The following is a 20018-nucleotide window of genomic DNA, read 5'->3' as shown; positions in this document are numbered from 1 at the left end:
CTTAACTAGGCTGGATGTAATTTTTTTTGTTGGCGTTGATTTCTCCGACTGCCCGTAAACGCACCACCGCGCTCGTGCTCGCATGTGAAAAAAAAGGCTCTGTATGGGAGAGACGTTGAAGAGGAATAAAAACACCCTTGGAAACCAAAACTTGCCCCTCGTCGTGACTCGGAGCCGCAACAAATGTTTCGGATTTGTGTAGGGTACATTGTGACAGACAGCAAACGAGCAGGTGATCGAGCAAGCGTCTGATACATTACAGAGCATTGCGGTTGTATGGAGCGTGTTTGAAGTGAACAGCAGAGACGAAAGGAACAAGGCAAAGTGTTGTGAAATAAAATATTACCTGTAATACGCATTTTGTTATTTGCTGATTGAAACTGCTAATTAAACTGTGAATTGAAACTAATAGGTGGAGAACTGAACTCTCGCTCTTTATATAGCTGACGTGTCTTGCGCAACCGTTCTGCGCATCTGTAATGGCGGTCTCCGTATGACGTCCGGTCCGCGATGGAGATTAAAAAACAAACAATATTTGACAATAACACACCATCAAGGATTGCACCATCGCATCAAACGATGTGTCGTCAATTATGAATTTTACTAAATGTGTTGGGCAGGATGGCTGAATGCGATGCGCGATTGACAACAAACAAGAAGAAAGGTGATTTCAAGTTTTATTTCGAGGGAGATTTGTCATGTCTCGTCCCCAGTTTTGCAATGTGTCTAGGTTGCCATAGTTTCTGTTCGCGTCGCCCCTCTCTTCCTGTGTCACCTCAATCGATGTAACGTGTTTTGTATTTAAGTCCTGTCTGCCCCTCGCTCACCGTCGGATCATTGCATGTGTTACTGTCATGATGTCTGTTTGCTTTCTGTTCCTGTCTTTGGTAATGTCACCCTGTCTTTTTGTTCCACGACTTTGTCGGTCAGTCCTGTTGTTGGTTTTGTTGTACCATGACTTTCTTTAAAAAAAAAAAAAAAAATAAATAAATTAGAAAAAAAATAATTTTTTTTGTACCCATCTATAATGCGCACCCCAGATTTTAGGACAATAAATTAGTTAAATTTTGCGCACCATACACGGAAAAAAACGGTAATAATAATTTCAGAATTCAAAGGATGTATTTTGATACATAATAACTTATACAAAGGTACATACCAACGATGCCTTGTATAACACAAAATGTTAGGTTGTAGTTTTGCCGAACTGCAGGAGAGAATAGAACAAGCAGCGTTCGCTTTCAACACTGTACTAACATGCGCTTACTTCCTGATTCTAGTCACGTGACCTACTCTATCGTAACACTGATCACAGACTACAAAGACATGACAGGTGTAGAATAACATATGTGTGAAGGCCATCGCCTTCACACAATAATAATTATAATAATAATAATAAAGTGAATGGTGTAGTAGAATAACATATGTGTGAAGAACATCGCCTTCACACAATAATAGTGAATGGTGTAAAATAACATACGTATGTGTGAAGGCCATCGCCTTCACACAATAATAAAGTGAATGGTGTAGAATAAATAACATATGTGTGAAGCCCATCGCCTTCACACAATAAAGTGAATGGTGTAGAACAGGGGTAGGCAATTCCGGTCCTCGAGGGCCGGTGTCCTGCATGTTTTCTATGTCACCCTGTTGCAACACACCTGATTTAAATGATCAGGATTGTTATCCAGCTTCTGCAGACCTTGCCAATTGTCTGGTGTAGAATAACGTGTGAAGGCCTTCGCCTTCACACTAATAATAAAGTGAATGGTGTAGAATAACATGTGTGAAGGCCTTTGCCTTCACACTAATAAAGTGAATGGTGTAGAACAGGGGTGCCCAATACGTCGATCGCGATCGATCGGTCGATCCTCAAGCCACTATTGGTCGATCGCGTGATATAATTATTTATTTTTTTCTTCGCACTTGACGTGTGTACAAACAACGGCGCTAACAACACAACACACGCTAGCTCGCGGGTTCCCTCCAATTGTCAGAACCCTGTTTTTCCTATTAAACTTAAGAAAGGGTATAAAAATGAGTGGGGCAGCTGGCCATAGTAAGAAGTATCACTTTCATCGGGAATGGGAGTAGGACTTTTTTTTCACGATGATATGTAATTTTTTATTTTTTTTAGTGGGTAGATCTTTGTGACTTGGTCATTTCAAAAGTAGCTCGCGAGGTGAAAAGGTTTGGGCACCCCTGGTGTAGAATAACATAAGTGTGAAGGCGAAGGCCTTCAGGGAACCCAAATAATAAAGTGAATGGTGTAGAATAGCATATGTGTGAAGGCCATAGCCTTTACACAATAAAGTACAATGCTTTTTTTCTAAGACTTTTGGCGGTTCATGGAAACATGGCGATCATGAAACGTTATTGAGGGAGTGGCTGATTGTTTAGCGGTACACTTGCTTGTCTTGTGTGCTGACACCGTGCGTTCGATTCCCACATGTGAGTGTGTGTGAATGATGGTGTGAATGTGTGTGTAAGTGACAAAATTAAAAACGTTTTTGACAGCTTTTTATGTGGCAGCACGAAATTGCCATTGCGACCTGCATTTTGCTATATCAAAGTAAATGTCATGAAAAGGGGAAAAACCCTACATGGAAGCGCAACGTGTTGGGTTCTTTTACAAATAATGACTGCTGCTTTGAGTTCACAGGGAGCCGGCCTCTTTATTTACAGTACATGGTCAGCCCTCTCGCGGTAAAAGACGGAACTACAATGATATGGATGACACCACACAATATAGCTTTGAAACTCTGGTTATAGTTTCAATGTCAAAGTTAAAACTAGGCTTGCAGTTTCCGAATGCCTATGTGATGGCTTCGGATGTCGGACAAAATTTGGTTGTCAAACCTCGCGAGATGAGCCCAGAGGACCCGCATGCCAACTGACTCCGTTCATTATTACGTTCTTGCTACTCTGAGGATTGCATGAACTCCAATCATGCCTCCAAAGGAAGCAAGTGGGAGCAGTAAAGCCATCCTAAAACACAAGGACGCTCTTAAAGAAATGCGACAGTGAGTGCCCGGCGCGCTGCGGTTGCGTGATCGGACCAAATTAAGCTCCCTGCGCACTGCGATCCACTTGAATTTTGGAAAGTACATCAGGACTTTGAAAATATTATCTAAATTTCAGCAACTCTGTCACAATAATGCCACCAGCGCCGTGCAGTTGCAGTCGGCGACGGGCTACAGTTGCGCGTCCGGCGGTGCGCTGCAGTTGCGCGATCGGATGCGCAAATGAAAAAATGCTTACAAAAGGATTTTTTTTTAAAGTCTTGGAATATTTTTTTTTTTTTTCCATTATTTGTAATGGGAAAAATAGATTCGGAAGTCGAACGATTCACTTCTAGAACCGCCTTGTAGAACAGATTGTGGTCAAAAAACGAGGTTTGAGTGTACTTGTCACGCCTCCGCGTCACCTGACTTCCAGCCAAGCCCTACTCAGTGAATTGCCAGCACCTGCTACAGCTCGTTAGGTCCCCTACTTAACCTCTCTGTGTTCTGCCAGTGGTTGTCAGTTCGTCTGCTTACCCTGCCTGTGATCCTCCTGCCTTTTTTCCCCGGACCGATCTTTGTAGCCACCTGCTTCCATGATCTTCGACCACGCTTCTGCTCGCCGCCTGTCCTGACAACTTGCTCGCCCTTCGACCACGCTTCTGCTCGCCGCCTGTCCTGACAACTTGCTCGCCCTTCGACCACGCTTCAGCTCGCCGCCGGTCCTGACAACGTGCTCGTCCATCGACTGCCTGCCTGCCTCCGACTACTCCTACGCGCTGTGCTCTGCCACGCCAGCCCGACCGCAGGTCCGGCGTTCCATTTCCCCTTTGGCAATAAAGGATTGTGCTGCACTTGGTTGCCCTGCCTTTGCTTCCTGACAGTACTATGCGTCCGTGCCGCCCACTCACAGTGATGGCAAACAACAAAAAGACTATGGATTAGTATTTTGTGATTATGAAGTAATATTAAAAATCTGACATACCGTTTTTTTCCGTGTATAGTGCGCAAAATTTTACTAATTTATTGTCCTAAAATCCGGGGTGCGCATTATACATGGGTACAAAAAAAAAAAAAAAACATTTTTTTTTTTTAATTTTTTTTTTTTTTTTTTTTTAAGTCCCAATAATCGTCACACACGCAGGGAGGCAATGGGTCCCATTTTTATAGTCTTTGGTATGGTCTTAACTAGGCTGGATGTAATTTTTTTTGTTGGCGTTGATTTCTCCGACTGCCCGTAAACGCACCACCGCGCTTCGTGCGCGCACGGGACAGCAAACGAGCAGGTGATCGAGCAAGCGTCTGATACGAGAGCATTGCGGTCGCATGGAGCGTGTTTGAAGTGAACAGCAGAGAAGAAAGGCAAAGTGTTGTGAAATAAAATGCACAGAACGGATGCGCAAGACACGTCAGCTATATAAAGAGCGAGAGTTGTTTTCTTCCTATTAGTTTCAATTCACAGTTTAATTAGCAGTTTCAATCAGCAAATAACAAAATGCGTATTACAGGTAAAATTTTATTTCACAACACTTTGCCTTGTTCCTTTGGTCTCTGCTGTTCATCCTAAAACACAAAGGCGCTCTTTAAGCAATGCGACAGTGAGCGCCCGGCGCGCTGCGGTTGCGCGACCGCACCAAATTAAGCTCCCTGCGCAGTGCGCACTGAGGTCCACTTAAATTTTAGAAAGTACATCAGGACTTTAAAAATATCTTCTAAATTTCAGCGACGGCTCTGTCACAATAATCGGCCAGCCCGGTGCAGTTGGGCGGTCGGCGGCGCGCTACGGTTGAGCGTTCTCTCGCACGCTCTCTCTCTCGCTCTCTCTCGCTCTCGCACACACGCAAACCGGATATCATACGGAGGCCGCCATTACAGATGCGCAGAACGGATGAGCAAGACACGTCAGCTATATAAAGAGCGAGAGTTCAGTTCTCTACCTAAATCCGTATTACAGGTAATATTTTATTTCACAACACTTTGCCTTGTTCCTTTCTTCTCTGCTGTTCACTTCAAACACGCTCCATGCGCACGGAGCGCGGTGGTGCGTTTACGGGCAGTCGGAGAAATCAACGCCAACAAAAAAAATTACATCCAGCCTAGTTAAGACTATACCAAAGACTATAAAAATGGGACCCATTGCCTCCCTGCGTGTGTGACGATCATTTAGACTTAAAAAAAAAAAAAAAAAAAAAAAAAAAATTACATTTTTTTTTTTAAAAAATTCATAAAAATTCGGTGCGTATTATACATGGGTACAAGCTTTTTTCCAGCATCAGCATGCCATTTTTAGGGGTGCGTACTATACATGGGGGCGCACTATACACGGAAAAAAACGGTAGCAGTTTCAATCAGCAAATAACAAAATGCGTATTACAGGTAATATTTTATTTCACAACACTTTGCCTTGTTCCTTTCGTCTCTGCTGTTCATTTCAAACACGCTCCATACGACCGCAATGCTCTTGTATCAGACGCTCGCTCGATCACCTGCTAGTTTGCCGTCTGTCACAATGTACCCTACACAAATCCGAAACATTTGTTGCGGCTCCGAGTCACGACGAGGGGCAAGTTTTGGTTTCCAAGGGTGTTTTTATTCCTCTTCAACGTCTCTCCCATACAGAGCCGCCGTGTGCGCACGGAGCGCGGTGGTGCGTTTAGGGGCAGTCGGAGAAATCAACGCCAACAAAAAAAATGACATCCAGCCTAGTTAAGACCATACCAAAGACTTTAAAAATGGGACCCATTGCCTCCCTGCGTGTGTGACGATCTTTGGGACTTAAAAAAAAAAAAAAAAATTTAAAAATTTTTTTAAAAAAATTCATAAAAATTGGGTGCGTATTATACATGGGTACAAGCTTTTTTCCAGCATCAGCATGCCATTGTTAGGGGTGCGTACTATACATGGGGGCGCACTATACACGGAAAAAAACGGTAATCAAAGTCTGTTTTATTGTCAATTTCTTCACATGCCAAGACACACAAAGAAATCGAAATTACGATCCCACTATCCCACGGTGACAAGACATAGTACACAATATACATACAAGTAAACAACACAAACAAATAAAAACAAGAAGGCACAAAAAATGAATAAATAAGAGTGATGAATAAATAATAAATAAACAAATAACAATAAATAAAAGGCGCAAAAATGGAGCAAGTATGCATACAGCATACAGTCAGAATCACATAGCGCAAAAGTACAGGACGTTGCGCAGAAGGGGGGAGAGAGTTCAGGATCCTAACAGCCTGGAGTATGAAGCTATTGGTGAGCCTGGTGGTGCGGGAGCGCAGGCTCCTGTACCTCTTCCCAGAGGGCAGAAGAGTGACAAACAAAGAGTGAGCGGGGTGACTCACATCGCTCACAATCATGGTCGCTTTGCGGATGAGATGGGAGGTGTAAATGTCCTTCAGGGAGGGGAGTGAAGCACCAATAATCTTACCAGCCGTGTTCACTATGCGCTGCAGGGTCTTCCTGTTGTATTCAGTGCAGCTACCACCCCAAACAGCGATACAATTCGAAAGGACGCTCTCAATGGTGCCACGGTAGAATGTAGTCATGACGGCCGGAGGAGCACTAGCTCGCCTGAGCTTCCGCAGGAAGTACAGGCGGCGCTGAGCTTTCTTCGCCAGTGATACTGTGGTGGTGGACCAGGAGAGATCCTCACTGATGTGCACCCCCAGGAACCTGGCCTGTTTACTGCAGTCACAAACACCAATATCACCCTTCATTTTAATACAACAATAATAAAACAAACTTAATACATCCAAGAAAAAGTCATTCAACTTTCACAAAATTGTTCATTTGTATTTAATTTATTATTATTTTAATCTTTAACTTTTCTGGTAGTGTAATTGATAACAGATTCTCATTTGCAATATCAACCTATCTGCAGACAGCAAACGATATAGTTACTGTATATATTTACAAGTTCATTTACATTGGTAATGGTTCGAGGAATGTCAGTCCGAATGGTCGGCCCCTATACATTTTTATTAGGGGTGTAACGATACATCTATACACATCGATTAATTGATATAATGCTCTACGATTTATTGGCATCGATGCTAAACGTAAACATCGATTTATATCGCCGTGTTTGACCTCGGACATTAGACGCGACTTTATTTTGAAATCCAGTTCATTGTTGCTTGCTTCCTCTTTCCGGGAGCAGTGCGCCCGGCGTTGTTGTGTTGTGAGCAGAGCAGGCACGTGAAAGGGGAGTCGACAACTAGTACGCTGCTCCTGGGCTGGTGCTATGGCTAGTGTCCAAAAAGACGAGGAAATTTGCTCCCAAGTCATTCGTTTGGAAGCACTTTGGATTCCAAAGAAAAGATGGCTCAACGGACAAGACACGTGCAGTTTGTAAATCCTGCCATGCGGAGATCAAATATTCAGGGAACACAAATCTCGCCGCACATTTAAAGAAAAAACACGACATCAAAGTTCAGTGTTAAAATAAGCACTTTGTATACTGCAATACTCTTGTAATTTCCTAAGTAAAGAGTTTGCAGTACCTTGTTGATTTTGAGTATGAATTGTTATAAATCAGGATATTGTTCTATATTTTTTATTTAAAAAATAAAATCGATCGTAGAGCACTATATCGCGATATATCGTGAATGAATCGCAGCAGGCTTTAAGATATCGGCAAATATCGTATCGTAGTTCTTTGTATCGATATTATATCGTATCGTGACAAAACCCGCGATTTACACCCCTAATTTTTATCTAACCAAATATGGCCCACTTTGCAAAAAGTTTGGACACCCATGGTTTGTCATGTGTCAAACTCACGGCCCGCGGGCCACATCCGGCCACGGCACGCAATTATATCCGGCCCGCGAGATCATTTTATATTATTGTTACTAATGGCCCGACGATATGAAGCGATGATAACACAATAAACTACAGATCCCATAATGCATTGCTTTCGCTGCCTTGCCGAGCGTTTTTCCGCGGCAATCAGGACAAGTGCTTGTTGCTGCAAGTTATTGCGAAGCTAGCCCCTCATGATGCCGAAGAAAAAAGTTGATTCTGAAAACAGAGCCTTTAAAAACCGATAGGAGATTGAGTATATGTTTACTGACATTGTCGGTAAGCCCGTTTGTCTCATTTGTGGCGCTAATGTGGCTGTATTGAAAGATTTTAATCTAAGACGGCACTATGAAACAAAACATCTGGATAACCTGAAAGACCTGAATGCAGAGCAGAAGATACAGAAGGTAGAAGAGTTAAAGAAGAAGCTGACATTCCAGCAGACGTTTTTCACCCGTGCAAAATCACAAAGTGAAGCTGCTGTGAAAGCGAATTTTATCGTGGCAGAGGAGATCGCCAAAGCAGGTTGTTATTGCTGAAAAGCACAAATTATTTTTATATTTCTAGGTTTTGTTTTGTTTTGCAGCATGTTCATATTTCTATCTTGTATAATTTTGACAGGAAATATTTTTATGAAGAGTAAAATCATTTGGCATATTTAAAATGTAGGTTTTTTTTAATTAAAAATGACAAAAGCAAAGAAGATCAAACGTTTTGATTTATTATTTTAATGTTTACTTGAAGTACAAGCACTGTCACCATTTTAATTTATTTTTTCAGGCGTTTTTTTTGCAGGATGTTCCAATTTCTAACTTGTATAATTTTAACTGGATATATTTTTATGGAGATCAAGATATTAAGTTATTTAAAGTTTAAGTTTATTTATTCCAGAATAACAAACAAACAATATTTGACAATAACACACCATCAAGGATTGCACCATCGCATCAAACGATGTGTCGTCAATTATGAATTTTACTAAATGTGTTGGGCAGGATGGCTGAATGCGATGCGCGATTGACAACAAACAGGAAGAAAGGTGATTTCAAGTTTTATTTCGAGGGAGATTTGTCATGTCTCGTCCCCAGTTTTGCTATGTGTCTAGTTTCTGTTTGCGTCGCCCCTCCCTTCCTGTGTCACCTCAATCAATGTAACGTGTTTTGTATTTAAGTCCTGTCTGCCCCTCGCTCACCGTCGGATCATCCTTTTTGTTCCACGTCTTTGTCGGTCAGTCCTGTTGTTGGTTTTGTTGTACCATGATTTTCTTGAAAAAAAAAAAAAAAAAAATTAAAAAATATATATAATTTTAAAAATTGTACCCATGTATAATGCGCACCCCAGATTTTAGGACAATAAATTAGTTAAATTTTGCGCATTATACAAGGAAAAAAACGGTACATACATTTTCAATCTAAAAAATCTTATTTAAAAAGACAAAACAAACAAACAAAAAAAAACATCCATCCATCCATTTTCTGAACCACTTAGTCCCCGGGGGTCGCGGGAGTGCTGGAGCCTATCCCAGCCGTCATCGGGCAGTAGGCGGGGGACACCCTGGACCGGTTGCCAGCCGATCGCAGGGCACACAGAGACACAACAATTTGCACTCGCACTCACACCTAGGGACAATTTGGAGTCTTCAATCGGCCTACCAAGCATGTTTTTGGGATGTGGGAGGAAACCGGAGTGCCCGGAGAAAACCCACGCAGGCCCGGGGAGAACATGCAAACTCCACACAGAGGTGGAATTGAACCCGCACCCTCCTAACTGTGAGGCGGACGTGCTACCCAGTGCACCACCGAACCCACAAAAAACATATTTTTCCATTTTCACGCATTTTTGCAAGAGCTCCAGGGAGCCGCTAGAGGTGTGCTAAAGAGCCGCATGCGGCTCTGGAGCCGCAGGTTGCCGACCACTGGGCTATGCAGTGAGACTGAACTGCTGTCTGTCTCTGTCGCTGTTTAAGTGTTCAAACACTGTGGCTATATTAACTAATTTCTTAACTAATTAATTAACTAATTAATTAACTAATTTAAGCTGATGTATATAATATCTAGTGTTTTTTGTCTTCTGTCTGTAACGTCATGTTTCTTTAGATCAGGGGTGCCCAAACCTTTTCAGCTCGCGAGCTACTTTTTAAATGACCAAGTCACAAAGATCTACCCAGTAAAAAAAAAATAATTTTATATACCGTTTTTTCCCGTGTATAATGTGCAAAATTTAACAAATTTATTGTCCTAAAATCTGAGGTGCGCATTATACATGGGTACAAATTTAAGTTTTTTTTTTTTTTTTTTTTTCTTTTTAAGAAAATCATGGTACAACAAAACCAACAACAGGACTGACCGACAAAGACGTGGAACAAAAAGACAGGGTGACATTACCAAAGACAGGAACAGAAACCAAACAGACCATTGACCCCTTCCAGTTTGCGTACCGAGCCAAACGGTCTTCTGAGGATGCCATCTACTCTGCCCTCCACTCGGCCCTCACCCACCTGGAGAGGAGGGACTCGTATGTGAGATTGCTGTTTGTGGACTTCAGTTCTGCCTTCAACACCATTGTGCCACAACGCCTCATCAGCAAACTTGACGCGCTGGGCCTCAGTACCTACCTCTGCAACTGGCTACTGGACTTCCTCTGTCAGAGGCCACAGGTAGTACGTGTTGGCGACAAAATCTCCGCCAGCAACACGCTGAGCACGGGGGCCCCCCAAGGCTGCGTGCTCAGTCCGCTGCTCTTCACCCTCCTGACGCATGACTGCACTGCGACCTACAGCGACAACCGTATCGTGAAGTTTGCTGACGACACGACTCTGGTGGGTCTCATCACCAAGGGAGACGAGACTCAATACAGGCTGGAGGTTGACCTTCTGACCACGTGGTGCAGGGACAACAACCTCCTGCTGAACGTCGACAAGACCAAGGAGATTGTTGTGGACTTCCGGAAGGGTCACACCCAACACCTGCCGCTGACCATCGACGGTGCTGTGGTGGAGAGAGTGAGCAGCGCCAAGTTCCTGGGGCTGCACATCAGTGAGGATCTCTCCTGGTCCACCAACACCGCATGACTGGCAAAGAAAGCCCAGCGCTGCCTGTACTTCCTGCGGAAACTCAGGCGAGCGAGCGCTCCTCCGGCCGTCATGACTGCATTTTACCGCGGCACCATTGAGAGCGTCCTCTCCAGCTGTATTGCTGTTTGGGGTGGCGGCTGCACTGACTACAACTTGAAGGCCCTGCAGCGCATAGTGAACACGGCTGGTAAGATTGCTGGTGCTTCGCTCCCCTCCTTGAAGGACATTTACACCTCCCATCTCACCCGCAAGGCGACCACGATTGTGAGTGATGTGAGTCACCCCGCTCACTCTTTGTTCGAGCTTCTGCCCTCTGGGAAGAGGTACAGAAGCCTGCGCTCCCGCACCACCAGACTCTCAAACAGCTTCATACTCCAGGCTGTTAGGATCCTGAACTCGCTCCCCCGTTCTGCGTAGCGTCCTGTACTTTTACTGTCTGTACTGTCTGTATGCACACTGGCTCTTATTTGTTGTGTTATCTGTTTATTTATTATTACTCTTATTATTTATTATTTGTGCCTTTTTGTTTATGATGTTTTTTACTTTTGCGCTATGCTTGCTGGCTCCGTTTTGCTCCTCTTATTTATTGTGTTATCTGTTTATTATTTATTCATCACTCTTACTATTGATTGTTTGAAGTTTTGCCTTCTTGTTTCTATATTGTGTCGCGTACTTGTGTGTCTATCGTGTTATGTGTCTCGTCACCGTGGGATAGAGAAAAACGTAATTTCGGTCTCTTTGTGTGTTGTGACATGTGGAGAGATTGACAATAAAGCTGACTTTGACTTTGACTTTGATCATGACAGTAACATATGCAATGATCCGACGGTGAGCGAGGGGCAGACAGGACTTAAATACAAAACACGTTACATTGATTGAGGTGACACAGGAAAAGAGGGGCGACGCGAACAGAAACTATGGCAACCTAGACACATCGCAAAACTAGGGACAAGACATGACAAATCTCCCTCGAAATAAAACTTGAATTCACCTTTCTTAAAAGATTCAAAGATTAAAGTCCCAATGATCGTCACACACACACCTGGGTGTGGTGAAATTTGTCCTCTGCATTTAACCCATCCCCGTGTGATTTTAATCCATCCCCTGGGGGAGAGGGGAGCAGTGAGCAGCAGCGGTGCCGCGCTTGGGAATCAGTTAGTGATCTAACCCCGCAATTCCAACCCTTAATGCTGAGTGCCAAGCAGGGAGGCAATGGGTCCCATTTTTATAGTCTTTGGTATGACCCGGCCGGGGTTTGAACCCACAACCTTCCAGTCTCAGGGCAGACACTCTACCACTAGGCCACTGAGCTGGCCACTTCTTGTTTGTTGTCAATCGCGCATCGCATTCAGCCATCCTGCCCAACACAGTCAGTAAAATTCATAATTGACGGCACATCGTTTGATGCGATGGTGCAATCCTTGATGGTGTGTTATTGTCAAATATTGTTTGGTTTTTAATCTCCATCGCAAACCGGATACCATACGGAGGCCGCCATTACAGATGCGCAGAACGGATGCGCAAGACACGTCAGCTATATAAAGAGTGAGAAATCTGTTTTCTTCCCATTAGTTTCAATTCACAGTTTAATTAGCAGTTTCAATCAGCAAATAACAAAATGCGTATTACAGGTAATATTTTATTTCACAACACTTTGCCTTGTTCCTGTCTTCTCTGCTGTTCACTTCAAACACGCTCCATACAAACGCAATGCTCTCGTATCAGACGCTTGCTCGATCACCTGCTCGTTTGCTGTCACAATGTACCCTACACAAATCCGAAACATTTGTTGCGGCTCCGAGTCACGACGAGGAGCAAGTTTTGGTTTCCAAGGGTGTTTTTATTCCTCTTCAACGTCACTCCCATACAGAGCCGCCTTTTTCACATGTCCGCATGTCACTTTCCTCTCTTTTCATCTGATCGCGGTGGTGCCTTTACGGGCTGTCGGAGAAATCAACGCCAACAAAAAAATACATCCAGCCTAGTTAAGACCATACCAAAGACTATAAAAATGGGACCCATTGCCTCCCTGCGTGTGTGACGATCATTGGGCGCATTATACACGGAAAAAAACGGTAAAGTAAATTTCAAACCAGCAATCCTTTGTGAAATTGCAGTAGATATATTGGATAACAATATTTAGGCGTATATATGCATACACGCTATTTAAAAAGTACTATAAGTAAATCATAAATCTACATTCTGGCTTACATAGTTCACACGAGGAGACGCAACATGTCTACTGACTGATCCGTTGATGCACGGGAAGGCAGTTCACTCATTGACTCGTTCCTTCACTGATCCGTTCTCGCGATGAACCAGAAATGCAAATCACTCACTCACTCACTGACTCGTTCACTCACAGATCCGTTCGTTGGTGAACGAGAAATACAATTCACGACTCGTTCGTGAAAGGGAAGTTACGTCACTGACTCGTAAAGTCCCTACTCCAGGGGTCCCCAAACCTTTTCCTGTGAGGGCCAGAATACTTTTCCTTTCTCTGATGGGGGGCCGGTGTCAGTTTGTAACAGAAAAAGTGTGACGATCGTAGGGGAGCTTAAAAAATTTATTGTTTTCCAGAAAGCCACACATAACCAAATAACGGTTATTTAATAACCCTTTCCCGGTTCTTTACAAAAAGGAAGTCAGGAAACAAATAATAACACTATTAATGAAATAAATAATAACTAAATAACCCTCTCTGAGTTCTTCACAGAAAAAACAGGAAATAAATAATAACTCTCTCTGGGTTCTTCATAGAAAAAAAAGCCATGGAACATTAACTTTCTGTTGTGCCATGCACAATCTTAACAGATAAAAGTTCAGCTCAGTTGTCAGAGCAGAATCTCTCTGACACATATGAGCAGTCTCTTAAAGTTCTTGTGTTCCTTCCTTATAATCCTTTTGTAGGTTCCAGTAGGCTTGGAGACACCGCTGTCTTTTTTGTTAAAGTTTGCTAGTGCGTCATAGTCTGGAGTAAAATTTATTGTGGCAATTCTTAGGCGAGATCCGAGGTGTTGGTCCGTTTACCTCGATCTGTGACGGGTTGATGTTGACGTTCATGTGGCTGAACGTCACGTCGCGTATGTCGAGCCAAATTGGCCACTCTCTTTTAAACGCTCGGCACTGTGTCCACCTTGCTTTTCCTTGGGCGACTCATTTTAATGGAAGGATTCCAGGGGAAGGTTTGTGGGTGGCTTTAGCGCAAAACTGCATCTGAAAGCTCAGCGCGCGAATTACAAGAATGCTGTCGTCACAGTCCACGCTCTAAATTTGGGACTGATACAAATAGAGCGCGAGTGCGCCATATCCGTACTACTGAGTACATACACGCACTTGTGAGTGTGCACCGAGCTTTCTGACACGGCTTCTGGTAGTAAATGCGCAGGCGAGCGCTTCCCCATCTACAGGGGAAACGCAGTCATTGCAGGCAAAATGACCCAAAAAAAAGTTTAATAATAAAATTTGTTCAGGGTTGGCGGGCCGGATTAAACGGTCCCGTGAGCCGTATCCGGCCCGCGGGCCGTAATTTGGTGACCACTGCCCTACTCCATCTAACGCTCGCTGGCGCTGCTGATTGGTCGATCACGAAGATTCTCGAGTGAGTGAAAGACAGCATAGCCGACACACGTTATGCCGACATTGATGTTTTAATTTTGTATTTGTTGCCTTGTAGCTGATGGTGTTATTATACCGAATGTATTTGTGTTTGAATAAAAGGTTGGGGATAAAACCCGTTGTGCCGACATTTGTTATTTAAGGGGACACCAACCATTATAACAACGTAAAACATATAAAGCAGTTAACCAAATGTCAGATTTTTGTTTTAATTGGCGAATATAAAACAAGGAATAAAACACAAGACAAGTTTTAACATAAATGTTCATTAAAATAATAATATTAAAAGTGAATTTCAAACCAGCAATCTAATTTGAAATTGCAGTAGATATATTGGATAGCAATATTAAGGCGTATATATACATACGTTATTTAAAAACTACTATAAATGTTATAAAATAAAGATTACCCAAACAAAAGCATAATCTCCCCGTTGTTGCATAACGGCTTCCTGCAATAAAGTTAGCCGTTAGCTTAGAGCAGTGCTTCTCAAATAGTGGGGTATTCCTGGGGGGGCGCGTGTGACCCTGGGGAACAGGCTTTTTTTTTGGCAGTACTAGAATAAAGTGTAATTGCGCGTTTACTACAGCAGGGGGCAGTGGCGCTCTCATTGTTACTTCTGTCACGTTTGCGACAGTGCAACATTTTACGACTTACAAGACAAGTTAGGATAGTCACGGTGGGGAGGGGGGGCGCGAATAGTTTTCTTCTTGCTAGGGGGGGGCGTAACAGAAAATAATTGAGAAGCACTGGCTTAGAGAAAACACGCATTAAAGAAGCGGTGTTTCAGTGAGTAGTTCTTTCTTTCCTTGGCAAATCGTAACTACATTCTGGGTTAGATAGTTCACGGCAGGAGACGTAACACATTCACTGATTGATCCGTTGATGCACGGGAAGGCAGTTCACACACTGACTCGTTCGCAAACGGTAAGTCGGGGAAGTCAGGAGGACTCGTTGCCTCACTGATGCGTTCTCGCGATGAACCGGAAATGCAAATCACGCAATTCACGACTCGTTTGTGAATGGGAAGTTACGTCATTTTCTTCTTTTTGTTTTACGGCGAGGTGGCATCTCCACTGTAAACAGTGTTGATGGTGCACTGCTTCCCCCTCCTGAGACCCTGGATGGTGGACCAGAATTTCCTCGAAGCCGTCTAGAAGTCATTCTCCATGGCCTCACCACTCCTTCCACGCCCGGGTTTTTGCCTCAGCAACCACCGAAGCCGCATTCCGCTTGGTAGGGATGGGCGATACCAATGATTTTGGATTCGATCCGATACCAAGTATTTCCTGCCCAAAAATACCCGATATCGATCCGATATCGATACCGGAAGTGTAATTTCCCGCCAAAAAACCCAATTTAAATGCAGTGGCATTCTTGCTCTTGGAGAGTCATCTATTGAATTTTGTAGAAAAAAGTATTACGTCATGTACATGAATTATTAACCTTTTTAGAAAAACATTAATGGAAGATGCATATTAATAGTATAACTTTAATTAAAAGGAGCTATTCTTTACTTTTTTCTCTCTCTCTCTGTTGTTGGGAAAAAGTTTTGTCTTTTAGTATATTGTAAAAAGAGACATGGTACCAACAGAGATGCAGGGCTTAATCGTCATGAGCAGCAAAACTATCAATTTGTAAAGCCACTGGATACTTGCATTTAATATTGTAATACTTTAGTGTTGTTTATGGGAAGTGGAGTTACAAATAAAACGTATGGCGTTCGACCACAAATTGAAAAGGGGAAAACTTTATTTATAAATGACTGACTAAAGCGCAGTAATTATTGCTTCAAATAGCACATCAACCACAAGTGCTTACGATTTTTGGTTAGCACCAGATACCTGGATATGTCTTGCCTTTCTGAAACGCTGCTTCTAAGGTACTTTGGTACCTTAGCCTCGGTGTGGCTGCAGGGTTTTCCGTCGCTGCCTTAGTGTCTGCGGCACATTTCAACTGCAGCTCTTCATGAACCGTGGGGTGAATTTTACTTAAATGTTTTGTTAAGTTTGTGGTGTTGCCACAATATTTAATCGTTTTGTGACATATTTCACATCTTGCCTCGTTGTTATTAACTTAAGTATAATACCTCCAAACCAGACTTCTCTTACGTTCGGACTGGCCCGCCGCCGTGGCCATGCTTGTTTGTGTTTGGATTGGAACGGGAGGCGGAGGAGGAGGGCTTGGCTTGTGAGAAAAGGGGGCGGGAGCAGAGCAGAGCAGGACACGCCGGTGCAGCAGGCGGAAGGAAAAGTAGTGCTAGCATGAGTGCAAGTCGTCAAATTGAAGCAGAAAAAAATGAGGAAAATTATAATTAAATAATTGTAAGTATCGATATTTTAGCTAGGTAGATCCATACTCAAAAATGAGGAGCCTGGATCGATATATCGATATTTTGGTATCGATCCGCCCATCCCTACCGCTTGGCCATCCGGTACCTGTCAGTTGCCTCCTTAGTCCCACAGGCCAAAACGGCCCGATAGGACTCCTTCTTCAGCTTGCTGGCATCCCTTACTGCCTGTGTCTACCAGCGGGTTCGGGGGTTGCCGCCACAACAGGCACCGACATCCTTACAGCCACAGCTCCGGTCGGCTGCCTAAACAATGGAGGCACGGAACATGGTTAACTTTGACTCAATGCCCCATGCCTCCTCCAGGATGTGGGAAACGCTCTGCAGGAGGTGGGAGTTGAAGCTCTTCCTGACATGGGATTCTGCCAGACGTTACCAGCAAACCCTCACAGTAGGTTTGGGTCTGCCAGGTTGGAGCCAACCCACCACCAGGTGGTGATCAGTTGACAGCTCCGCCCCTCTCATCACCAAAGTATTCAAAACATGTGTGCCCACATTGACACCCCTATGCTTGAATATGGTGTTCGTTTTGGACAATCCGTGTTGAGCACAGAAGTCCAATAATAGAACACCGGTCGGGTTCAGATTGGGGGGGCCGTTCCTCCCAATCACGGCCTCCCAGGTCTCACTGTCATTGCCCACGTTAGCATTAAAGTCACCTGGTAGAACGATGGAGTCCCCAGAAGGAGCGCTCTCCAGCACTTCTTCCAAGGACTCCAAGAAGGGTGGGTACTCTGAGCTGCTGTTTGGTGCTTAGACACAAACAACAGTCAGGGCCTGTCCCCCCACCCGAAGGCAGAGGGAGGCTACCCTCTCGTTCACCGGGGTGAACCCCAATGTGCAGGCGCTCAGCCGGGGGCAATAAGTATACCCACACCTGCTCGACCCCTCTCACCGTGGGCAACTCCAGAGTGGAAGAGAGTCCAGCCCCTCTCAAGAACCAGAACCCAAACTGTGTGGAGGTAAGTACGACTGTCTAGTCTGAACCTTTCTGCCTCGCACACCAGCTCGGGTTCCTTTCCAGCCAGAAACATGACATTCCATTTCCCTAGAGCCAGCGGTGTCGGTCAGAGAACTGTTGATTTGGGCGATTTTGTTGTTAAAGTTGACAAGGAAGGAGTTACAGAGGGCGGGTGAGGAGGGTGGCTTAGTGACCGGAGCAATTTGTTGATGGTGGAGAACAGTATGCGGGGGTTTTGGTTGGTGTTATTAATGAGAGATGAGAAGTAAGCAGATTTGGCAGCAAGAAGAGCATCACGATAGGAGGAGATGTGTTGTTTATAGGTTTCGGCATGGACGGTGAGGCAGGTTCTTTTGTAGAGCCGTTCGAGTTGACAGCCAGTTTGTTTCATGGTGCGGAGTTCCGGTGTGTACCAAGGGGCAGAGTTAGTGAATGTAACAGAGGAAGAGGGGCTAGGGAATCAAGGGAGTCAGAAAGGATGTTGTTGAGCGTGGTGGCAAGGTCATCAGGGGAGGAAGAAGTGGGGTCGGAGGTAAGAGCAGAGGATAAGAGCTGGCAAAGCGTGATTGGGTTTACAGTCTTGATGTTGACAGCGGACCCTTGTGCTCACAAAAAGTACACAGGCATCGAGTATCAAAATAAAACATAGACACACAACGAATCATGGCGCCCGGGGATTCTGTCCTGAAAATCATCAATCATCATAAAAATCAAAAGGGTTAGGGTTAACATTTTCACGTGAATTCAATATAAACTCCCCAAGACTGCAATCGCCAACCTGCAAAATTAATACAAGAAAAAAAAAAGCTCCATAATCTGTTAAAAATGCTTAGCCGCGTCCCTGGAAGCCCAATCGGGCGTAAAAAGTTAGGCGGAGCGGCCCTGGAGCTCCAGCCGGAAGTCCGCAAAAAGCTCCATAATCTGTTAAAAATGCTTAGCCGCGGCCCTGGAAGCCCAATCGGGCGTAAAAAGTTAGGCGGAACGGCCCTGGAGCTCCAGCTGGAGGTCCGCAAAATGCTCCATAATCTGTTAAAAATGCTTAGCCGCGTCCCTGGAAGCCTAATCGGGCGTAAAAAGTTAGTCGGAACGGCCCTGGAGCTCCAGCTGGAGGTCAGCAAAAAGCTCCATAACCGGTTGAAAATGCTTAGCCGCGTCCCTGAAAGCCTAATCGGGCGTAAAATGTTAGGCGGAACGGCCCTGGAGTCCCAGCTGGAGGTCCGAAAAAAGCTCCATAACCTGTTAAAAATGCTTAGCCGCGTCCCTGGAAGCCCAATCGGGCGTAAAAAGTTAGGCGGAACAGCCCTGGAGCTCCAGCTGGAGGTCCGCAAAAATTTCCATTATCGGTTAAAAATGCTTAGCCGCGGCCCTGGAAGCCCAATCGGGCGTAAAAAGTTAGGCGGAACGGCCCTGGAGCTCCAGCTGGAGGTCCGCAAAAAGCTCCATAATCTGTTAAAAATGCTTAGCCGCGTCCCTGGAAGCCCAATCGGGCGTAAAAAGTTAGGCGGAGCGGCCCTGGAGCTCCAGCCGGAAGTCGGCAAAAAGCTCCATAATCTGTTAAAAATGCTTAGCCGCGGCCCTGGAAGCCCGATCGGGCGTAAAAAGTTAGGCGGAACGGCCCTGGAGCTCCACCTGGAGGTCCGCAAAAAGCTCCATAATCTGTTAAAAATGCTTAGCCGCGTCCCTGGAAGCCTAATCGGGCGTAAAAAGTTAGTCGGAACGGCCCTGGAGCTCCAGCTGGAGGTCCGCAAAAAGCTCCATAACCGGTTGAGAATGCTTAGCCGCGTCCCTGGAAGCCTAATCGGGCGTAAAATGTTAGGCGGAACGGCCCTGGAGCTCCAGCTGGAGGTCCGAAAAAAGCTCCATAACCTGTTAAAAATGCTTAGCCGCGTCCCTGGAAGCCCAATCGGGCGTAAAAGGTTAGGCGGAACGGCACTGGAGCTCCAGCTGGAGGTCCGCAAAAAGCTCCATAATCGGTTAAAAATGCTTAGCCGCGGCCCTCGAAGACCAATCGGGCGTAAAAAGTTAGGCGGAACGGCCCTGGAGCTCCAGCTGGAGGTCCGCAAAAAGCTCCATAATCTGTTAATAATGCTTAGCCGCGTCCCTGGAAGCCCAATCGGGCGTAAAAAGTTAGGCGTAGCGGCCCTGGAGCCCTAGCCGGAAGTCCGCAAAAAGCTCCATAATCTGTTAAAAATGCTT

This window comes from Syngnathus typhle, linkage group LG5, assembly GCF_033458585.1.
Source record: "Syngnathus typhle isolate RoL2023-S1 ecotype Sweden linkage group LG5, RoL_Styp_1.0, whole genome shotgun sequence".
NCBI lineage: Eukaryota > Metazoa > Chordata > Actinopteri > Syngnathiformes > Syngnathidae > Syngnathus > Syngnathus typhle.
This window is presented reverse-complemented; position numbering follows the sequence as displayed.